Below are 19016 nucleotides of genomic sequence, written 5' to 3' on the forward strand. Positions count from 1 at the left end.
CAATTTCTTAAACATTTTTTGTTTGGTTTTAATTTTTTGATATTTTTTTAATATTTGAAAAATATTGTGCTCTACTTTTTTTTGTTGATATTTCAACAAAATATTTCTCTATTTTGTCACATTAGTATGGAATGTACATACTTTTTTTTGATTTTTTTAAATCTTTTAAATCGTTTCCCTCTTCTACAGTTTCAATATTTCTGTAGGGAAAGGACATCTGAGTTTTTTCTAATTTTTCAAGTTTTCTCATTTTGTTTCAATTTTTTTCGAATTTTTTAAAAATCCTATCAGAATACAATTTTTTTTTTAGTATTTTTTTGATATTATTTTGATGAAATATTACATAATTTTATCAGTATTACTTATTACTTTTAGAACTACTATGTTTGATGTCATTTTTTTTCAATTTCTAAATTATTTCTGTCAGTTTTAATTTTTGCAAGTGAAGGCAAAATTTCTTATTTTTTAAAGCATGATTTGAGCCTGCTGCATTTTGTATTTACTTTTTTGAAATTATGAAAAAACGATCAAGATTCGTTTGCTTTTTCAAATTGTTTTTTGTAAAATCTGCAAAAAGGATGAGAGGGGTGTTGAAATTTTCAAAATTTTTAAAATGGGTACCACATGACATCATTTTGTGATATCTGAATTGAAAAAAAAAATTTCCTATGTACAATTTGGGTGAAAATTATGCACCTTTTTAATGAACTCAGGTAACCGGTAACTCTTCCCTCACTTTTTTGCAATATTGAATGGTCAAACTTCAAAAGAAACATTAAGTGATGGGGGAAAAAAATGGAATTTTAAGAATCCTGGAACACAAAACATCGAAACCAAAATTTCAAGTTTCTTACTGCAAGTGTTTCCTATTCTGAATCGTTTTCAAAATCGACTGTTGTTGTTGTTGATGAGTTTTTCTTGTTTTTGTTTGTTTTTTGTTTTGTTTTTTTTTTTATTAAGAAAACGGTAGAAAATTTTAATTTTTTTCATGATTAATTGAAAACTTTTTTCTTTGATCTTCTTATCATATTTTGCAGAAAGTGATTTACTATAGGTACTCGAACCTACCTAAACAAATATTTTTTTAATTTGAACATCTGTGTCAAAATTGAAATAATTTACATTTTTTTGCATTTTTTTTTCAAGATAGACAGTGAAAAGGAGGGTTCTAAAAGCATTGCTAAAGACCGAGCAAAAAATTCTAAAAAATTCTTAATTCATTCAAGAAATTTCACTGAACACGCTGAAATAGTTTTAGGACACCCGTCAGCCTTCATATAAGTTTTTGTCGCTCTGTTGCTCTTGATTATTGATTTGTCTGAAATATTAATTCTGGTAAACGTTTTACGGGACACTTGAGTTCTAAAAAAAATAGATGAAAAAATAAAAAACAAACATTTAATTATCAAAACGTTAATAAATCAATGCGCAGTTTACGATTGGTTCAATTTTAACGAGCGAAAAATCTAAAAAAAAAATCGATCATCAAATTATCATTTCATCTACAAACTATAAATCTTTCTATAAACATCTCTCCGGTAGGCTTTTTATCTAGTTTTGCGTTGATTTATCTACTGCAGCGAATGAAAGTTCATATTAAAAATCATATCTTAATCGATTCTCCATAAAATGGCAAGAAAAAAAAACTGGTCAGACTAATGAGTCGAATTTACTCGCAGCATTCAATAAACACATCAGATGAAAGAAAAAAAAATCGATTTCTAATGAGTCTTTAGAAACGATTTTCAGTATAATTATGATACAAAGATATGGACTAAAATGAACATTGAGGTGTCATTTTATGATTAAATTTAAATATTTGTATTGGTTTCATCGTGCAGAAAAGATAGTCAAGATTGGATCTAGATGCTGCGTACCTATTTTAAATTGACAAATTCATAAAAATAAAATTGTCTTTTTAATAGTTTGGTAGTTTTTAACTGAAAACACTTTCCATAGTAAATTATTTCTTTTGACAAATTACGAATCTAATCTGCCTATACCTACCTACATACGTATGATTTAAATTTCAACATTCCAGCTGAATAGGAGCATTATATTTTTGTAATGCAAATAGTATAGGCTTATGGGTAACGTAATATTTTCGTTGGTTTTAATTTTAATATTTTTTAAGAAAATAGGCAAGTTTCTGAAGATCGTGAGAATATTTTTTTAAATCTTAATACTACCAGGAATTCTACGTTATACCTACAAGATTCATGTAAATCAAGTTTAATGATTTTTCTCATGGTATGAAAATTATTCAAGATTTATTTATCATGAATAATTTCAATAAGAGTTCACATTGTTTTATTTTTCAATGTTATGTTTTACATGCTCTGTGCTCCATTCAGGGTTCACATGGAATAAAAATAAATACTCGAGAGAGTTATTAAAACGAAGATACGAGTATTTACACTGATGTGGATTCATCTTTACCTTTATCAAGTCTAAGAAAAGTAAGAAAAAAATCTATGTGCCTACACATCAGGCTACATAAATTTATTTCCAGTAATTTTTCCAAAAAAAAAAAAAATTTACCTACCTAATAATGAATTTTTTTTACAGACTTCAAATATCAGGCAACTTCTCCTTATTACGTTGTTCGGAATGGCTTTTGAAAACACGCTCATTATCTCCGATCAGGTAACTAATAATGCTATAGTTACCTATCCTATCTATGCATTAATGTGAAATGGGTACCGCGCCGAACGATATAAAAATTATTGCGACAAGATAATCATAAGGATGCCAACTAGGAATAATTAAATTGCAATAATAGTTAGGTTTCGATTATAAAGCTCGGTTCTTAAATCTCCTATAGGTTACTAACGACCATTAACTCAATCACGACAAGCTACTAAATACGTGATGAACATAAATCATTATACCTCTCAATCTATGCTGAGTCTAGAGATTGTTCAAGCAAGGTAGCTTATCTACTCGTACAACCGTTTAGTAATATTCCTTCTCAATGGAATAGGTCCCTGTATAGATCAGTAAGTATTTTTGTAATGGTAAAAATTAACCTCACGTGTACATGGTCATAGGCCATGAGGCCGTGACATTTAATAAACAATTTTTTTTCTTAATTTTTTACAAATAACTTCTAGTATCTACCGACATCAATTACATAGATAATAATTCCAGTTTAATTAAAAAGTAAATTCGACATTACTATGGGTACAATTGCATCGAACGAACTTATTTTTTTTTTCAACAGGTTCTTTCATCCAAGGAGTACACTACCTTAAAGTATAGGTAGGTACCTAAGATCCATTAATTAAATCATATCTACGATCTAATAAACCATTTTCCGAAACTAGTTCCATTAATTTGAAACTTATTAAAGGCATTTTAGTATTCATTTAGCTCGAACCATCTCGCGCTATAGTTTTAATTACTACTTAGGCTGTTTTAGTTGATGATTAAACATTAAGAATGGCACAAGAGAAATACCACAGAGAGGTAACTTTTATCGGTGCATTAAATCGTAATCGATGTATTTACTGTAACGTTTCCTTATCTGTTTTAGATACTGTTACAGAGTAAAAATTTCAATTAATACGACTCCCATGAAGATTCATCAACCATTTCGCCTGCAGTATTTTGTTGCGTGAACGTAGACTAACGACAGAATACACATTATAGTAAAATAAATCTCAATTAAACCTGGTGTCGAACAATTTTTCCATCTTTACTGCAGGCTGAATTTAAAATCAACCTAGGAAAACGCCCATTTGATGAGAGCATAAGCACCCTGACGGACTGGAATATTTTATGCATTTAAATTTTTTTCACTTCTTTTGTTTTAAAGGTGAGAAAACGGGATCCAAATCCGATTCAGATTCGGTGGAAAAATTATTCCAGATTGGGAATCAATCAGGTAGAACGATGTGATAGAAATTATTAGAGAAACATATGCTATTCCTTGGCATGACTGAAATGATGGAATACCTATGAAATCGACGACTATTTTTGTTGATTAAGAAATAAAGTTGAATAGAACATACCTACAGAATGCATAATATATTTTATCTCTTTTTCAATAATTATTTGTGTGCATTAACAATTTTTAAAAAATAGTACTTGAACCTGAACGAATAGGAGAAAAAATATAAATACTTATGTGCCTACCTGGGTACCTAAACAATTAAAAAAAAAAAAAAAAAAAAAATAGAAACCACTTGGAAGGCAGAAGAAAATTCAAAAATCCAATTCAAAACTTCAAAATTTGAAATCCTAGATCACATCTTGAAAAAGATTATTAATTAGGCAACAATTTATTTTTGATACAATTCCTTTGCCTGTTTTTTAAGAAAACTATGAAAAACTCGACGAAAAAAAGAATAATAATATCATTCAATTTTTTCACCATAAAAATATCAATTACCAATCAAATGTCATAATATTGCATATTTACTGAAATTATGAGTTTGAGAAATGACAAATTTTTACTGAAATTTTCAAATTAAATCGTCGTGATGTTTTGAAAAATGTTAGAATTTCTACTTTGAGCAGTAGCAGTTTTTTCACAGTTTCAGCCCCTTTGAGACATTTTGAGTGTGTACTACTTGCTTAAAATGAACCTACATACAATTTTTTTAAATTGTTTAGTAAAATTAAAATTTTTCAAAAAAAAAGTTTAGCTATCCAATTATTGGAAAAAACGAAAAAATACAGAACTAATAGAGTAGGTATAGTGAAAAAATATACATATGTATAAAACTCTTAAAACTCTCTAATTTCAAACTTTCCCACTCTTCTCGACCAGAAAGTTCATCTCCATTAAGCAATCTCGAGCATTTGTTCGTCAAAATGTACCCACATAGAAAAAAAAATACCCCAGTAAACTATAAGTAGGTACCTACACGACTCAACGAACGAATGAGCGAACGATAAAAAATATTCAACATGTGTGACCAGTGATCTATCATTTTCACACTTTACTGTCTTAAATTCATGCATGCTCTCGTACAATATAACCACCGAAGAATTTTTAATAAAACCTTAAGAGGGTACATTGCTCCATAATAAGGGTGTGATTTATTATATGGTATAGCTGGTCGGGACCTGACAACCGGTAATTATGTAATAAACATTTTGGCGGTACGATGACAGCTAAAGATAGCGGTCCGAATGTATTATTCATTTATAGATAACTAGACGCACGTAACGGAGAAATTCTATATTTTAAAATTATTACAGTCATTATAATATTAGCGTATATTAAATCCTTCAGGACGATAAATTATTTCAATATGAACTAATAGTACTAAAGCGGAAACTATATAATATCGAGAGCTATATTGACATCATTGAAGTAGCCCCCATTTTAATATATGAACTTCTTTATCATTTTGGTGCGTGATACATCCAATCCAATGTATTCGAATAATACAAAATATTACCTATCTTTGGTCGTACAGCTAGTACCAGGCCACTGATCATTTGTAGGTAGGTCTATATACTGCAACTCGTTCAACTTAGGTACAGTATTAGGTGTATCATTTTTTTTTTTTTTTTTTTTTACTGAGGAATTACTTATTGTTGTTTGTCTTGGATAATTTCACCAAAATGCATATTGGAGCTTTGGTTTCTTAAAAATTTTGAAAATTGGTACCCCTTCATAGGTTGAGATGAATAATCTATTTAATAGTTTTTGTTTTTTATAGGCGTTGAAAGGGACACCCTGTATATGTATTTGAATTTACACTAAAATAATTCTCACGTTTTTATCAAACGTTTATTGTTTCTTTTCTAGTAAAATATTTCCATAAACATGCAAAATCTTTTACCAAAAATCACTAATTTGACCAATTGGCGATTTTACGATGATATTTTGCAACTTCTAGCTGAAGGTGATTTCCTCAGCCCGTATTTTTTTAGTGCGAAAAATCTTACTCAATTTTATAACATTAGGTACCTATTAAACATTTACATATTTCCAACCAATAAAAAGGTACATAGATACAAAAATGTTTTACTCGCATTCAAAAAAAAAAAAAAATCGTGAATCAATGGTCGTAAAATCTACACAACAAAATATTTACTCCAGCCATAGATGAATTTAGTATCCAAAATTACGTAAGTAAGTAACTAGCTGAAGTGCACATGTTTCTCAACATTACTTACATTTATCCTATCGAATCTAGGAACCATTCCTTATAGATTTTTCCCCCTTACATTTTGATATGATTTCTAGAAACTAATTTCATACCTGATGAAGACCATCTAGGCATAAATGAATTGTGTGGATTCCGTCAATACCTACATAAGATCGTCGCGTATGAAAACCCCCAATCCCCATCTAAGCGTGTATTTCCAATCTAACGCGTTTCAACAAACGTCTAGAATAGAAGAATAGATTTAAGCCGTTGAAATTATGACCATCGTCCGTTATTGCACACTAGCCCGAGTACACAAAATAAATAGCCGAATTTCGTGTTTTTTCGCCGCATATTGTAAAATACCAACAAAACGTGCGCAATATATCACAACATTAATACGTATAGTATGGGTGTATCGAAGACGATCGGTAAGTCTTATGGTACATAGTTCTCAATAAAAAAAGAAAATCTTTCAACATCTTTTAAAGTGAAAGACAGGTATTTGTATGTAGTCTTTTTTTTTTTTCATGATTAACGATCTTTCGTATGACAGATAAATTTTTATCAAAAATACTTTTTTTTCTCTCAAAAACATTTGGCGACTGTATTTTACACCTATATTATGATAGGACATCATGCTCCCTAATGCATGCTTTATAATCAAAGCTAATTGAACGAAAAAATTCATCCAAAAAACCGTGTAAAAATTACCTTATACCTACCCATCTGTGGAGACTAAAAACTAAAAACCTTTGTACGTAACATGATAAATGTATCTACATACTATGTATACCGCAGGAATCGAGAGAGAAAAAAACACAAAATATAAAACAAATGTTCGTATAAAACAAACCGTGACATATACAACCTTATTCTTGTATCCTTTCGTAGGTAGAGGATTACACAGTTCGGTTAAAATGTTGTAATTAAAGTGAACCGTAAGACATTATGAGATTCCGTGAATCAAGCACGCACATAAATTATAAAATGCTACCCGAATAAAAATTTTGTATGATTTTCATGCTTTTTCCTATTAATTGTCCAGGTCTAATCCAATTTTAATAACGTGAAAATAATTTATGATATTTTTTTTTACTGAAAATAGGCTACACACATATTTGTATGTATGTCTATGTACCTACCTAATAATGTTTGTATTTTACAGCACAGTTACACTGGAATTATTTTTCGAGTCATAACATAATGTAACATATAGATAATCTAGGTACCTAGTAGGTAATCAAAGGATGTCAAATTCCCTAATTTATGTTAGTAGTTAATTAGTTATCTCATGGAATGTCTGCCAATCTGCCCACTACAAGAAATATATAAGCTCAACAAACATAAAAATATTGAAGAAATCGAGAAACAAAATTGAAACTCCATACAAAAAAATTGTATAAACTTCAATTCACGAAATTTCAGTTAATTAATGGCAATATTTTACTACAAAATCTTTGGAAGAGGGAGAAGGGGAAATACCTTCAACATGACCACTTATGTCTGTTCAAATTGAGGTTTTTTGGAATCCAAGGGTAGAAAATGAAAAACATCACTGAGGTTCTTTTTAAAAATTCTCCTTGCTATGAAAAATTATTTTAAAAAAAAAAATGTTGATAAAAAAATTGAAAAAACGAAAAAAAAAGGATACATATATTTTTCACCATCTGACAGTTATAGGCTGAGAAAAATAAGCCACAAAATTTCACTTCACATTTTAGAAATGCAACAATTCACTAGAAAAATGTCAAAATTTTAAGGTTTTCTGGTGGTTAGGTTACTTATTGTTTCAAAATTATTAAAGATAAACTTTTGCAAAAAAATAATAAAAAATAAAAAATTTTGTTAAATGTTGAAAGAAAAACAATTTTTGAGCATTTTGATCAGAAAAGGTTTGAAAAAAGTTGAACAATGAGTAAGTCTAAGTACCTAGCACATTGAAATATTTGTCACGATCAATTAATAATTCATAATTTTTCATAACATTATTAAAAACAGCAAAGATTTTATCGGCTTAAAACCCCATCAAATAAAACTTGAACTACGAGCCTGAAAGATGCAGTAAATTTTTTCGTTTTGTTAATAAAATATAATTTTTTCAGAATTTTCATAACATTTAAACATTTTGGATCTCTTATCTCACCTCAACCAGCTCAAATTGCCCAATCAATCATTGCTTTTTTTTTTATGAATGACTAGTTAAGATTGTGAAGCAAATCATACAAAATACCAATTAAAAAAATGATTGTAGAATAAAATTAAATCCATAAAAAACTAAAATAAACAATTCAAAACAAAATCTATTAAAAATTTTTAAAAATATTTAAATATTTTTTTTAGATTTCCTCACCAAAAAAACAAATAAAAGAAAAATATCAACGAAGTCAAAACTCACGTTGATAAAATTGAAAATTCCAACAAATGAAATAGATTAATACATTTTTGGGTCAATTGTAAGCGAATTTAACAAATTTCTCATCAATATCTCGTGTATGGTTGCTCCTACATTGTAATTTTGACATCCAAAAAGGACATAAAATATTAATGTTGATTTCTGCGTATTTTGGGCTTCATTTTGAGCATTTTAGAGAGTGGTCGATTTTAGGAACCCAAAATTTCAAATCTCAATTATTTTGAGCAGTAGGATGAGAAAAACCTCCATAAAAATAATTATGAAGATTTTATAATGTTCTCGAGGTTTTCATTTGTGGTGGTGGGGGGAGGGGGTAAGGGATTCACAAAGCTATATTATTGAACCATTTCCGGCATCTCTGTCTCAAAAATGGTTCTATTTTGGAGAATTACCATCGATGGAAAATTTCACTCATGTTTCTGTAACCGAATTAGGAGCCTGAAATGAAATTAGACTCTGGAAACAAAATCAATTTGGTGTCTCCAAAAATCCATATCAACTATAAACCCACATTTTAAAAAATTCAAATTTAGATCGTTTCACCCGTTTTCAGAACCTCAATTTGAAGTTTAGGGTCAAATTGGACACTAAAGACAGATACAATGACCTTAAAAATCTATATCTATTTAAATATTCATATCGAAATTTTCCAATTTTGAAATATTTCCCACCTTCCGGAATCCAATTTTGAGAATAGGGTCGAATCATTGGACACTAAAAATGCATTTAGCGACAACAAAAACCTCATGATCGAAACTTCTCAATTTTCATATTATTTTTAATTAGATTTTTAGCATGCTAGAACTCTAGAAGATTCCAAAAGTGTTGCAGTACTTTGGGTTGGTGACGAATGAAAACCCACAGGAAAAGGAAACTACCTACGCGAATAAATCACGGTCTCCAAAATTTTACAAAACGTGAATAAAAAATACCTAATTTTCAATGCTCGATGCTCTTTTCAGCTTTCATCGACATTTTCATCATTATGTAATACATATACCTAAGTAATCTTTATTTCGTCAAAAGAAAAAGTGTAGGTGGTTTGAAAATATCGAGGGAGTAGGTAGGTACGAGTAGCTAATTTTCATAGTATAAGTAAGTATATGTTTGTATGAATAATTTACCTGCAAGTTCGAGTTGGTACATGATAAGTAGGATGCACAACACAAGGTAATATAGGTAGGTACATGGGTAGGTGTCTTTCTAAGATAAGTTATTTACTACACAAGTCATACAATTTCCTGAAATTAGTTGGACTATGTGAGTAGATTTCACAAGAATTATAAAGAGAAAAGTTTTTATTTTCCAAGCACGTCATAATTTCGGAAAAAATTCGATCTCGCAAATATCACATTGGAACTTTCTTTTAACTGTAAACTTTATACACCAATAGGTAGGGTATATACTCATCTCTGTGTGAAAATGATTATGGTAATTTGTTCCATTGATCACTACGTATACCTCACTAATTTTTGAGAAAAATCATAATTAGCTCGCTAATACATATTTTAGGAAATCCAACGATATAGGTAGATATTATTCGCGTTTAATTTGGCCATTCATTAATTTTCTATTGTTCTCGAGTGGTATTCAAATTACCCACAATACGCAGCTGAGCATTATTAAATTATTACACCGAAGAAATAGCCATAAGACTATGATAAATACTGTATAGTCTGAAACGTGTGCTTTTTTTTTATTTATATGGTATTCACGTATCCTCCTACAAGATGATAGAATAATAAGTAATTTTTTTTCAAAAATCAATACTGGTAGTTGAAAAAAATTAAACGTGATTATAAATTCAATATTTATGAAATTGCAAAGTATATAGAATTTTAATTTCTATGATGTTTTTTATATTGTCCTTACATCAAGTTTATAGTTAGGTAATTCGTTCAAAATGACAATAAAGCACACGAGTTTGCGACACTGAAGAACAAGGAACAAGCTTCTTCTCCATACGAGTTGATAAAGCAATCATGTCACGTACCTACAGTAACAGAATAAGAAGCCAAGTACCTACCTACAAACTGATGCATGCTTCAGGGTGATACTGTTTTCTCAAAATATATCAACTAAACGCATTTTACACGAACCTATGTAGGTATTCCTAATATATTATAATTCATCAAATTTTCGTTCAAAATTGTAACGTTTCTTTCTCCTTGATCAATACCTGTACTTAGGTAAAGTTTTCGTACCCGTGAGGTGGGTAGGTTTTTTATTATTTTAAATCGTTTATGGAAATTTCAACAAAACCTGACCACACGCGCGAGTTGAGGTAAAAAAATTACCAAAAAAAGAAACGATAAAGCACGAAGAATAATATTTTTTCATCGTACCTTGAGGCTTTCTCGATTTGTCTTCGTCTATCATTACATCGTATCGTCTTGTCAGTATACCCTGAACTGTGGATGTTTCCTATTGTATCTGTTAATAAGAAATACGTCATTTTAATGAGCACTAATAATATTGAATTCTTAAATAAATATCTCATTTTACCAATGTAGGTACCGTAGGTAGTAGGTACGTATTACTTATCCATACCACTTCTCGTTAAATATTTACCTACCGAAACTTGGAGCGAAACTTTTCAATCGCCTTTGGAATAGGTACCAAATAAACATATTATTCCTCTGTCTATTTGTTAAACAATGAAGAACTGTGGGTGGACTGACATCTTCATATTCAGAATACGATTTTAAACAACGTATTATGTATATTAGCAAGATGAAAAGGGTTATAGGCTGAAGACAACGTTAATACAGTTGGTTTTTAAAGTACCTACCTATTGGGAATTTTTTCAAAACCGTCCCATTTTAGATGAATTTTTTTTTTCTAAGAAGATTAGATTCGATATTTTGTATTAGGTTCTCGACGCGCAAACTCTAAACATAACTAATTTTAATGGCACCCAGGCTATGTAGGCATTTGAAGACCTACAATTTGAAAAATTACAGTACTTGGAGAAACGTTTACATTATTACTTTATCTTTTTGTTTGTTGCTCCGCCAGCCTCATGAAATTAGTATCTGTTTATTCTCACCTAATTAAATAATTTTCTTTTCTACTTATTCAGACTTTAAAATGTAGTTCACCGAGTTGAAACACAAAACGCGGTATCTCAGACAGACGGTTTTATGTATGTTTTCTAGCACTGCTACACAGTAATTCATTCCCCAGTACCTACCTACATTACACGTTAGTCTAGGTATACTTAATGCGGTAAAAAGTAGTCACACCCATCAAACCGTGTTTAAAATCAGAAAAATTACACGTTCTAAAGGTTTCAAAAAATATATACGTTCGTTTTTGATTAGCATTTAACACCTTTCTAACCTTATAATTTTATTTCCAATGAGTCCACATGTAACCATTTTTAAAACGATCATGTAACATCAGTGACCACTAACTCCGAGTGTTAGTCAATCAATTAAAGGAGGTGTCTAGAACTACTGTCTGCCTATCGTACCTTAATTTTAATTTTCAAAGGGATCAGATTAACATGCGAACACCAAAAACAAAGGGCTCCTTCTTAATTTTAATATAAGTTGAAGAATTTGTACGATGCGTATAAGTAGGTACCTATACTACCTAGGTACATATTTAATTATTATTGAATGAATTTTTTTAAAATAAATTTTTGCTAATAATTGAATCGGATTTATTAGCCGAAAGCTAAATATTAGCATACCGGTAATGTAAATCGCAATATTCTTTATGACAGACTAATATGCGGATTTTCGTAAGTTACGAGAATTGCCGGAATAAATAATAAATTCAAATAGCCTTTTGGTACAGAGAGAAAAAGTGCAGTGGCTGGCTGTTTGAGCCGAATTTTCTTTTTTTTTGTTTTTTTTTTTTTTTATCAGAAGACTTTTGAGGAAGTAATTATTATAGCCTTAGGTTGAGGATAAATCATCCATGAGCACAAAGAAAACAAAAATTTTCAAAAAATTATACCAATAAAACTCAAAGTAGAAAAAAATAATGCATTATGCGTGAGAAGACCGTTTTTCAAATGCAAATCTTTTACGAACAAATCGAGTCACTTTTTTTGATACATTTGTACAGCAATTGATCTGTGCATAATCGAATCGAATCATCCACGAACGATTGTTGATTGAATAAATTGATTGATTGCTTGGCGAATCAATTAATTTGCGATTGATTTGGCTTTTGTGAAACTATTGTATAGGAATTGATCTGTATTCAAGCGAAGTGAATCGAATTGAATCGAATCATTCACAACCGATTGGCGATTGAACAAATTGATTGATTTCTAGGTGAATCACTCGCGTACGAATTGATTAACAGTTGATGAATCATTCGCGAACAAATTGAATTTTTTAGTGAATCATTCGCAAACGAATTGAATAATTTTTAATGAATCATTCGCGAACGATTTGATTTGTATAAGTGACTCGTTCGCGAACGAATCGATTCATTTACTTAATTTTTGTTTGTGAATCATTCACGAACAAATTGAATACTTTTTGGTGAATCATTCACGAACGAATTGAATCTTTTTTGATGAATCGTTCGCGAACGATTTGATTTGTATAGGTGACTCGTTCGCGAACGAATCGATTCATTTACTTAATTTTTGTTTGTGAATCATTCACGAACGAATTGAATACTTTTTGGTGAATTATTCACGAATGAATTGAATAATTTTTGGTGAATCATTCGCGAACGAATCGATACATTTACTTGATTTTTTATGAATCATTCACGAACGAATTGAATAATTTTTGGTGAATCATTCGCGAACGATTTGAATAATTTTTGGTGAATCATTCACGAACGAATTGAATAATTTTTGGTGAATCATTCACGAACGAATTGAATAATTTTTGGTGAATCATTCGCGAACGAATTGAATAATTTTTTATGAATCATTCAGAAACGAATTGAATAATTTTTGGTGAATCAGTCGCGAACGATTTGAATAATTTTTGGTGAATCATTCGTGAACGAATTGAATAATTTTTGGTGAATCATTCACGAACGAATTGATTCGTATAAGTGACTCGTTCGCGAACGAATCGATTCATTTACTTAATTTTTGTTTGTGAATCATTCACGAACGAATCGATACATTTACTTGATTTTTTTATGAATCATTCACGAACGAATTGAATAATTTTTGGTGAATCATTCACGAACGAATTGAATAATTTTTGGTGAATCATTTGCGAAAGATTTAAATCATTTTTGGTGAATCATTTGCGAAAGATTTAAATCATTTTTGGCGAATCCTTCGCAAACGAATTGATTTATAAATTGAAGAATAGATCAATTCGTTCGCGAATGGTTCTTTCAAAAAATTAATCAATTCGTTCATGAATGATTCCCTTAAATGAATTGATAGTGATTAATACTCTCTCGATGTCACGAACAATTCACTGAGAACAGATCGACTTAGGAATGGTGGAGGCTTTGTGAAATTTCAACTATTTCAAGTTTCATCGAAATCAGTTCAGCCGTTTTCTAGGTAAGTAATGAGTTTTTTTTTTTTTTTTGGTAAAATTTTGATTAAATCTCAACATTTAAAGATCTGTTGGAGACTAGGTATATAGAATTGCTCAAAATACTAGTAGCTTAGAACCCGTTTTCAATCGACTTAGGAAGTCAGACATAGCCGACATTGGGTGCATACCAAATTTTAGCATTCTACGAGTAGGTAAATTGAGTAAAATTTTGATTTTTTCACATTTTTGATGTAATTCGATTTTATAAAATTCACCAAAAAATTTTAAAAAATGCACTAAATAGGTAATGCACCTGAAATGGGAACCTCTCGAGGTGTCCACCTACGAATAACTTTATTTCCTGTGTATATTGTATAACCTAATTTTAAGATTTTCACTCGTAAATACGAGCCTCTAGCCGATAAGTTGCTGTATGGCTCATTAAAAAAAAATTGATTTTTCGATTTTTGACAAATTTTTGAAAATTAAAAATTGACGGGTTAAAAATGATGGAAATTAGTCCTGAAAGTGATATCAATTCTGATGAATGGAATTCCACTATTTCTGACCATTCTGGAGCCTCCATCGAGATTTTTAATTTTTCCATAACATTTCTCTAGAAGGTGTAGAAAAAAACTTGGGCTGGTAAAAATCAAGTTGTGGCTTATCTTCGACCTGTTTGAAGGATTTATTGAGACACCAAGTATGTTCATAGTATGTACTATTTTTTCTGGCCCTAAAAGTCCGAAATTTTCAGATTTAACATAGATAGGTAGTTGGGAATGTTTAGAAAATCCGAGGTGTGGGCTGATTTTCTCATCTTAACAAGGAGAACATGTAATCGAAACTATAGCTTCATACCTATGTACTTCTTTAGGTTTATCGCAATAGCCTAGTTTTATACTTTCATCTGAGCAAATTCATCTAAAAAGGACGAATTTTCCAAACACGTTATCTCGGATCTTTAATTTCAAGAATCAATAAGTTAAAAACCCTTAGTAATAACCAGAATGCAGTGAAATTTTTCGAATACCGAATCTCATTCGAGTTATTTTTCTATATCAATAATAAAATAGGAAAAAATGTAATTACAACCTCATATTTAATCCACCCAACGAAAGAGAATTTAAATAAACAAAAATTAAAATATTTAATATACGCCGGAGACAAAATATTCGAAAAATTAGCAAAAGTTAAATTTTTAATTGCTCCTCGATGCAAATGACGCGTAAAAATTAACATAACAGATTAAGATAAAATATTCAGTAAAATGGTGTGAAATTTATATTCGATATAGCGAGCAAAATGCAATTCCAAATTAACAGTAAAAAATTAATCCACTACGCGGTTAAAAAAATTTTTTCTTCGGGAATAAATAATATAAAAAATACCTATATTTTATATAAAGGAGTTTAGATGAGGTTAGCACGCGGTTACGCGACCAGGAGATGCAGAGAATCAACAGATTTTCGTTTTAATTAAGCTATAAATTATATTTTGGTAATAAAAAACTGGATTTGAATTTCCACTATAATTTTGTATGTAGATCAGGGGTAATGAAGTTACTTTTTAATAAAATATAAACTTAATGTAATCGTTTTTTAGGGAAGTAACCCGCCTTTAGTGTTCGGGATGAGCTGGCGAGTGGCTGCAATCCTCGCTTGACCTTATAGTAATTCTTAGGTGGTTACGTGATCAGGTTTTACCGGCGCATTTGAATTTCTCTATCACGCCATAAAACTATAAACTATTATTTTTATAAGTTATATAGTGCCGATATTAAATTAAATTGTTTGAGGCTCTTTAAAAAGACCATACGATGACATAAAACAGCCGTAATAATGCGTAATAATTCACATTCGGGTGCATTGCGACTGATTTACTGTAATAGATGGGGCGTGGTGGTTCTCTTATATTCATGTAATGTATGGTGACTTGGTTAGTTTAGAATTTTAAACGAGTAACGTGATGAATTAATCTCCTGCAGGATAAAATTTTTTAGACTTCGTAGCTACTTACTTATTTTCTATTTTTTTTTTTTTTTTTTTTTTTTTTTTTTTTTAATACGAATATGAGTTATAAAATTACCTGAAAATCGGAGACATTAAGACGAATTCTGCGAAAAATGCTTGAACATTTTTTAAAAAATGATATGAAAACAGTTGAAAATGAATGGGAACTGATGAAATATCGTGAAATTCAAATTAAAATACTGTAAAAAGTGCTTGAAATAACAAAATAAGGTTCGAAAATTGCAAATATTTGATCAAAAATTTTCAAAATAAAATGTAAGTTTGTAAAAAAAATAATTTTTTTTTATAGTCTCAAAAACCCCAAAAGTATCCATTAAAGTTCGCTACTAATTCTTTTCGAGATTTTTTCAATACTTCATTACTACATTTTTTTCACACGAGTGTAGGTATCTAAGATCCAAACATTTTTCCTTTCAACTACCTACAGGCCATTTTTTTCCTTCTAGCCAAAATACAAACAGAAAAAATGATGTAGTAGGTGTTCGATCATAATTTATATTATAACATTCGGCATATAAATTCACTCCATTCACAATATATACATTCGCACAATCAAAACATACATCAAAGGATCGAACAACACCTCACAAAAAACCCTTAAACCACGTTATACCTACCTAAAATGCCCACGATCTTGATGAAAGATGAAAATTAAGTAGGTATAAGACGAAGCTATAGCAATAAATTCGTCGTGTTTCCGATCACTTACTCCTATTAAAATTTGATTCATACATCGATGGTAAAATTTATAGCTAAATTAATATTTTGAAAAGGTACCCAAAGGGATTTTTATAGCATGTTCGCATGCGTGTATTCGTATTGCTGCTATGTATGTTACAGTGCCGCGCTTGTTTGTATCACTGTTTGTCATCACCTTGAATTATATCCCGATGGCTACTATGTGATAAACATTTGTATGCTGTTATTCAACAGGTACACATCTTACCAGTTCCGCCCAATTAAGTATAGTTTATAATCGCATTCAGCGAAATTATATCACACATAAAGTCAAAATTTATTATTGTAGTGGATCATAAATAGTCATTTTTATACCTGACCGTCTATATTAAATGTAAATAAACATACTAAATAAGCTCTTATTTCAGATGGTATACCTATCTCGAATGCATTCGAGAAGATATCGTTGCATTAAAATGCACTTCAAACATATCGTAGGTTGGTATCGTAAAAGTGCAACGCGTATTTTAAGTGCTTGTTAACAAGCTTTTTATATTCACAAATAGCTGGTAGTCTAATCAACTGCACGAGGATTCATTACATTCGTTCTGTTTGCTTTTTTGAGTTATATGTATAAAGTTTATTTTCATTCATTACAAGTTCATTATAAAGCACAACACTGACAACTGTAATAAAATGTAAAAGCAACAAGTGACGAACTTGTTGCTTTCATGCACTCGAGTGTTAATGTTAGGTAAATAGGTATGTTGTTACCTATCATCCTACTTGTCTGCAACCATACCGTCTATATTATCGTCTGGCTGGAATAAAATCTATCTCACACATGTTGGGTGGTTCATTTTCACATCCATTGATAGGTGGGTAAATGATAACAAAACTATAGATTCAGATTTATACATAAATCGATCGCATTTTATTATTCGTTGTGATGTTTATAATTATACCACATCTAAGATTAATTAGTATCGAAGAATTATAAAGCACATACGAATATACCGCTCTATCGAGTTCTCAACCCTTATTATTTATTCGTTATTTATGGTTTAATCGATACTTTAATCACTGGTTAAGGGAATGGTGTTCTCATTTTAGTATTTAACGTTTCAATTATTACGGAACCTAGGTAAGTACATACCTACTTACACTTATAATAAAGAGATGAATAATCTATACCTATTCTAAACTAAGCAACGAACGCACATTATACCGACAATTAGACCTATCCAACAATTTAAAAAAAAACATATTTGAGATTGAGTTTTATCAGTAGATTTTTTTAAAAATAAAAAAAGGGCTTAAAGTCTCCTCTTCAAGGAAGATTTTAAATCGTGGATTATGTTTTGTGCTCAATATGAAAACGTCGTTTTTGATAGTCTTTCATAGCCTATTCTTAGCATTAGGTATTTAGATTTTTTCACAAGCTGTCAAAATTCAGATAAAATTTCATTGGAACTCTGCTACTTTTTTCAAGTTTTTAAAAGTCTAATATAATAAAATGCCAAAATGCCATTTTTGAAAGTTTCACATCTAAAAGATCCACTCCAATGTTAGGTACCTACACCTACCCAAAATGTCGAAGAGATCAACTTTTTCAAACTTTTTAAACGTCCAACATAATGTCAAGAAATTCATCTGAATTTTGTTCCAAGTTCGCGAGATTCATAAAAAATATTATACCCGGGGCTGAGTTTGGCCTAACAATAAGGTCAACATTTTTCTAAAATGTTTTCCAAATTTTTAAAAGCAAAAAAAAATTTGAAAATTAGGATCAGGTTTTCAGTCCATTGCCTTCTCATGTCTGACTTCTTCAAGTCATTGGACCGTGTGTTTGGACTATCAAGGTCACTGACCTACCTGTCTAGACATGGTAGCCGGTAGGAGCCTCCCAAGAACGTCTGTGTGCCTGTCTGTCCTCTTAAGGTCGTTGACTCATCTGTCTGACCTCCCAAAGTCGTCGTCTGTCTTCCTGTCTGGTCTCTCAAGGTCATTAACCCGTCTGTCTGGCTTATTCTAGGTCGTCTGTCATCCTGTCTAGCCACTTAAGGTCATTGACTCATCTGTCTGCCCCCCAAAGTCGTCGTCTACCTTCCTGTCTGGTCTCTCAAGGTCATTAACCTGTCTGTCTCGCTTATCTAGGTTGTCTGTCATCCTGTCTGGCCACTTAAGGTCATTAACTCATCTGTCTGGCCTCCCAAAGTCGTTGTCTGTCGTCCTGTCTAGTCTCTCAAGGTCATTAACCCATCTGTCTGGCTTATCTAGGTCGTCTGTCATCCTGTCTGGCCAC

At 30.6% G+C, this 19016-nt stretch overlaps 1 long non-coding RNA gene across 2 annotated transcripts; it reads left to right on the forward strand.

Annotated features, from left to right (window-relative positions):
- The first annotated feature begins 916 nt into the window (after positions 1-916).
- LOC135844306 (uncharacterized) lies at positions 917-4052 on the forward strand. 2 transcript variants are annotated; one of them, XR_010558494.1, is made up of 4 exons: positions 917-2459; positions 2569-2646; positions 2825-2999; positions 3224-4052. It is a non-coding gene; the product is annotated as an uncharacterized LOC135844306 (long non-coding RNA). The 2 variants fall into 2 exon arrangements; XR_010558493.1 differs by having other exon boundaries at positions 2825-4052.
- Positions 4053-19016: the final 14964 nt, after the last annotated feature.

The sequence above is a fragment of the Planococcus citri genome, chromosome 4 (genome assembly GCF_950023065.1).
Source record: "Planococcus citri chromosome 4, ihPlaCitr1.1, whole genome shotgun sequence".
NCBI classification, from domain to species: domain Eukaryota; kingdom Metazoa; phylum Arthropoda; class Insecta; order Hemiptera; family Pseudococcidae; genus Planococcus; species Planococcus citri.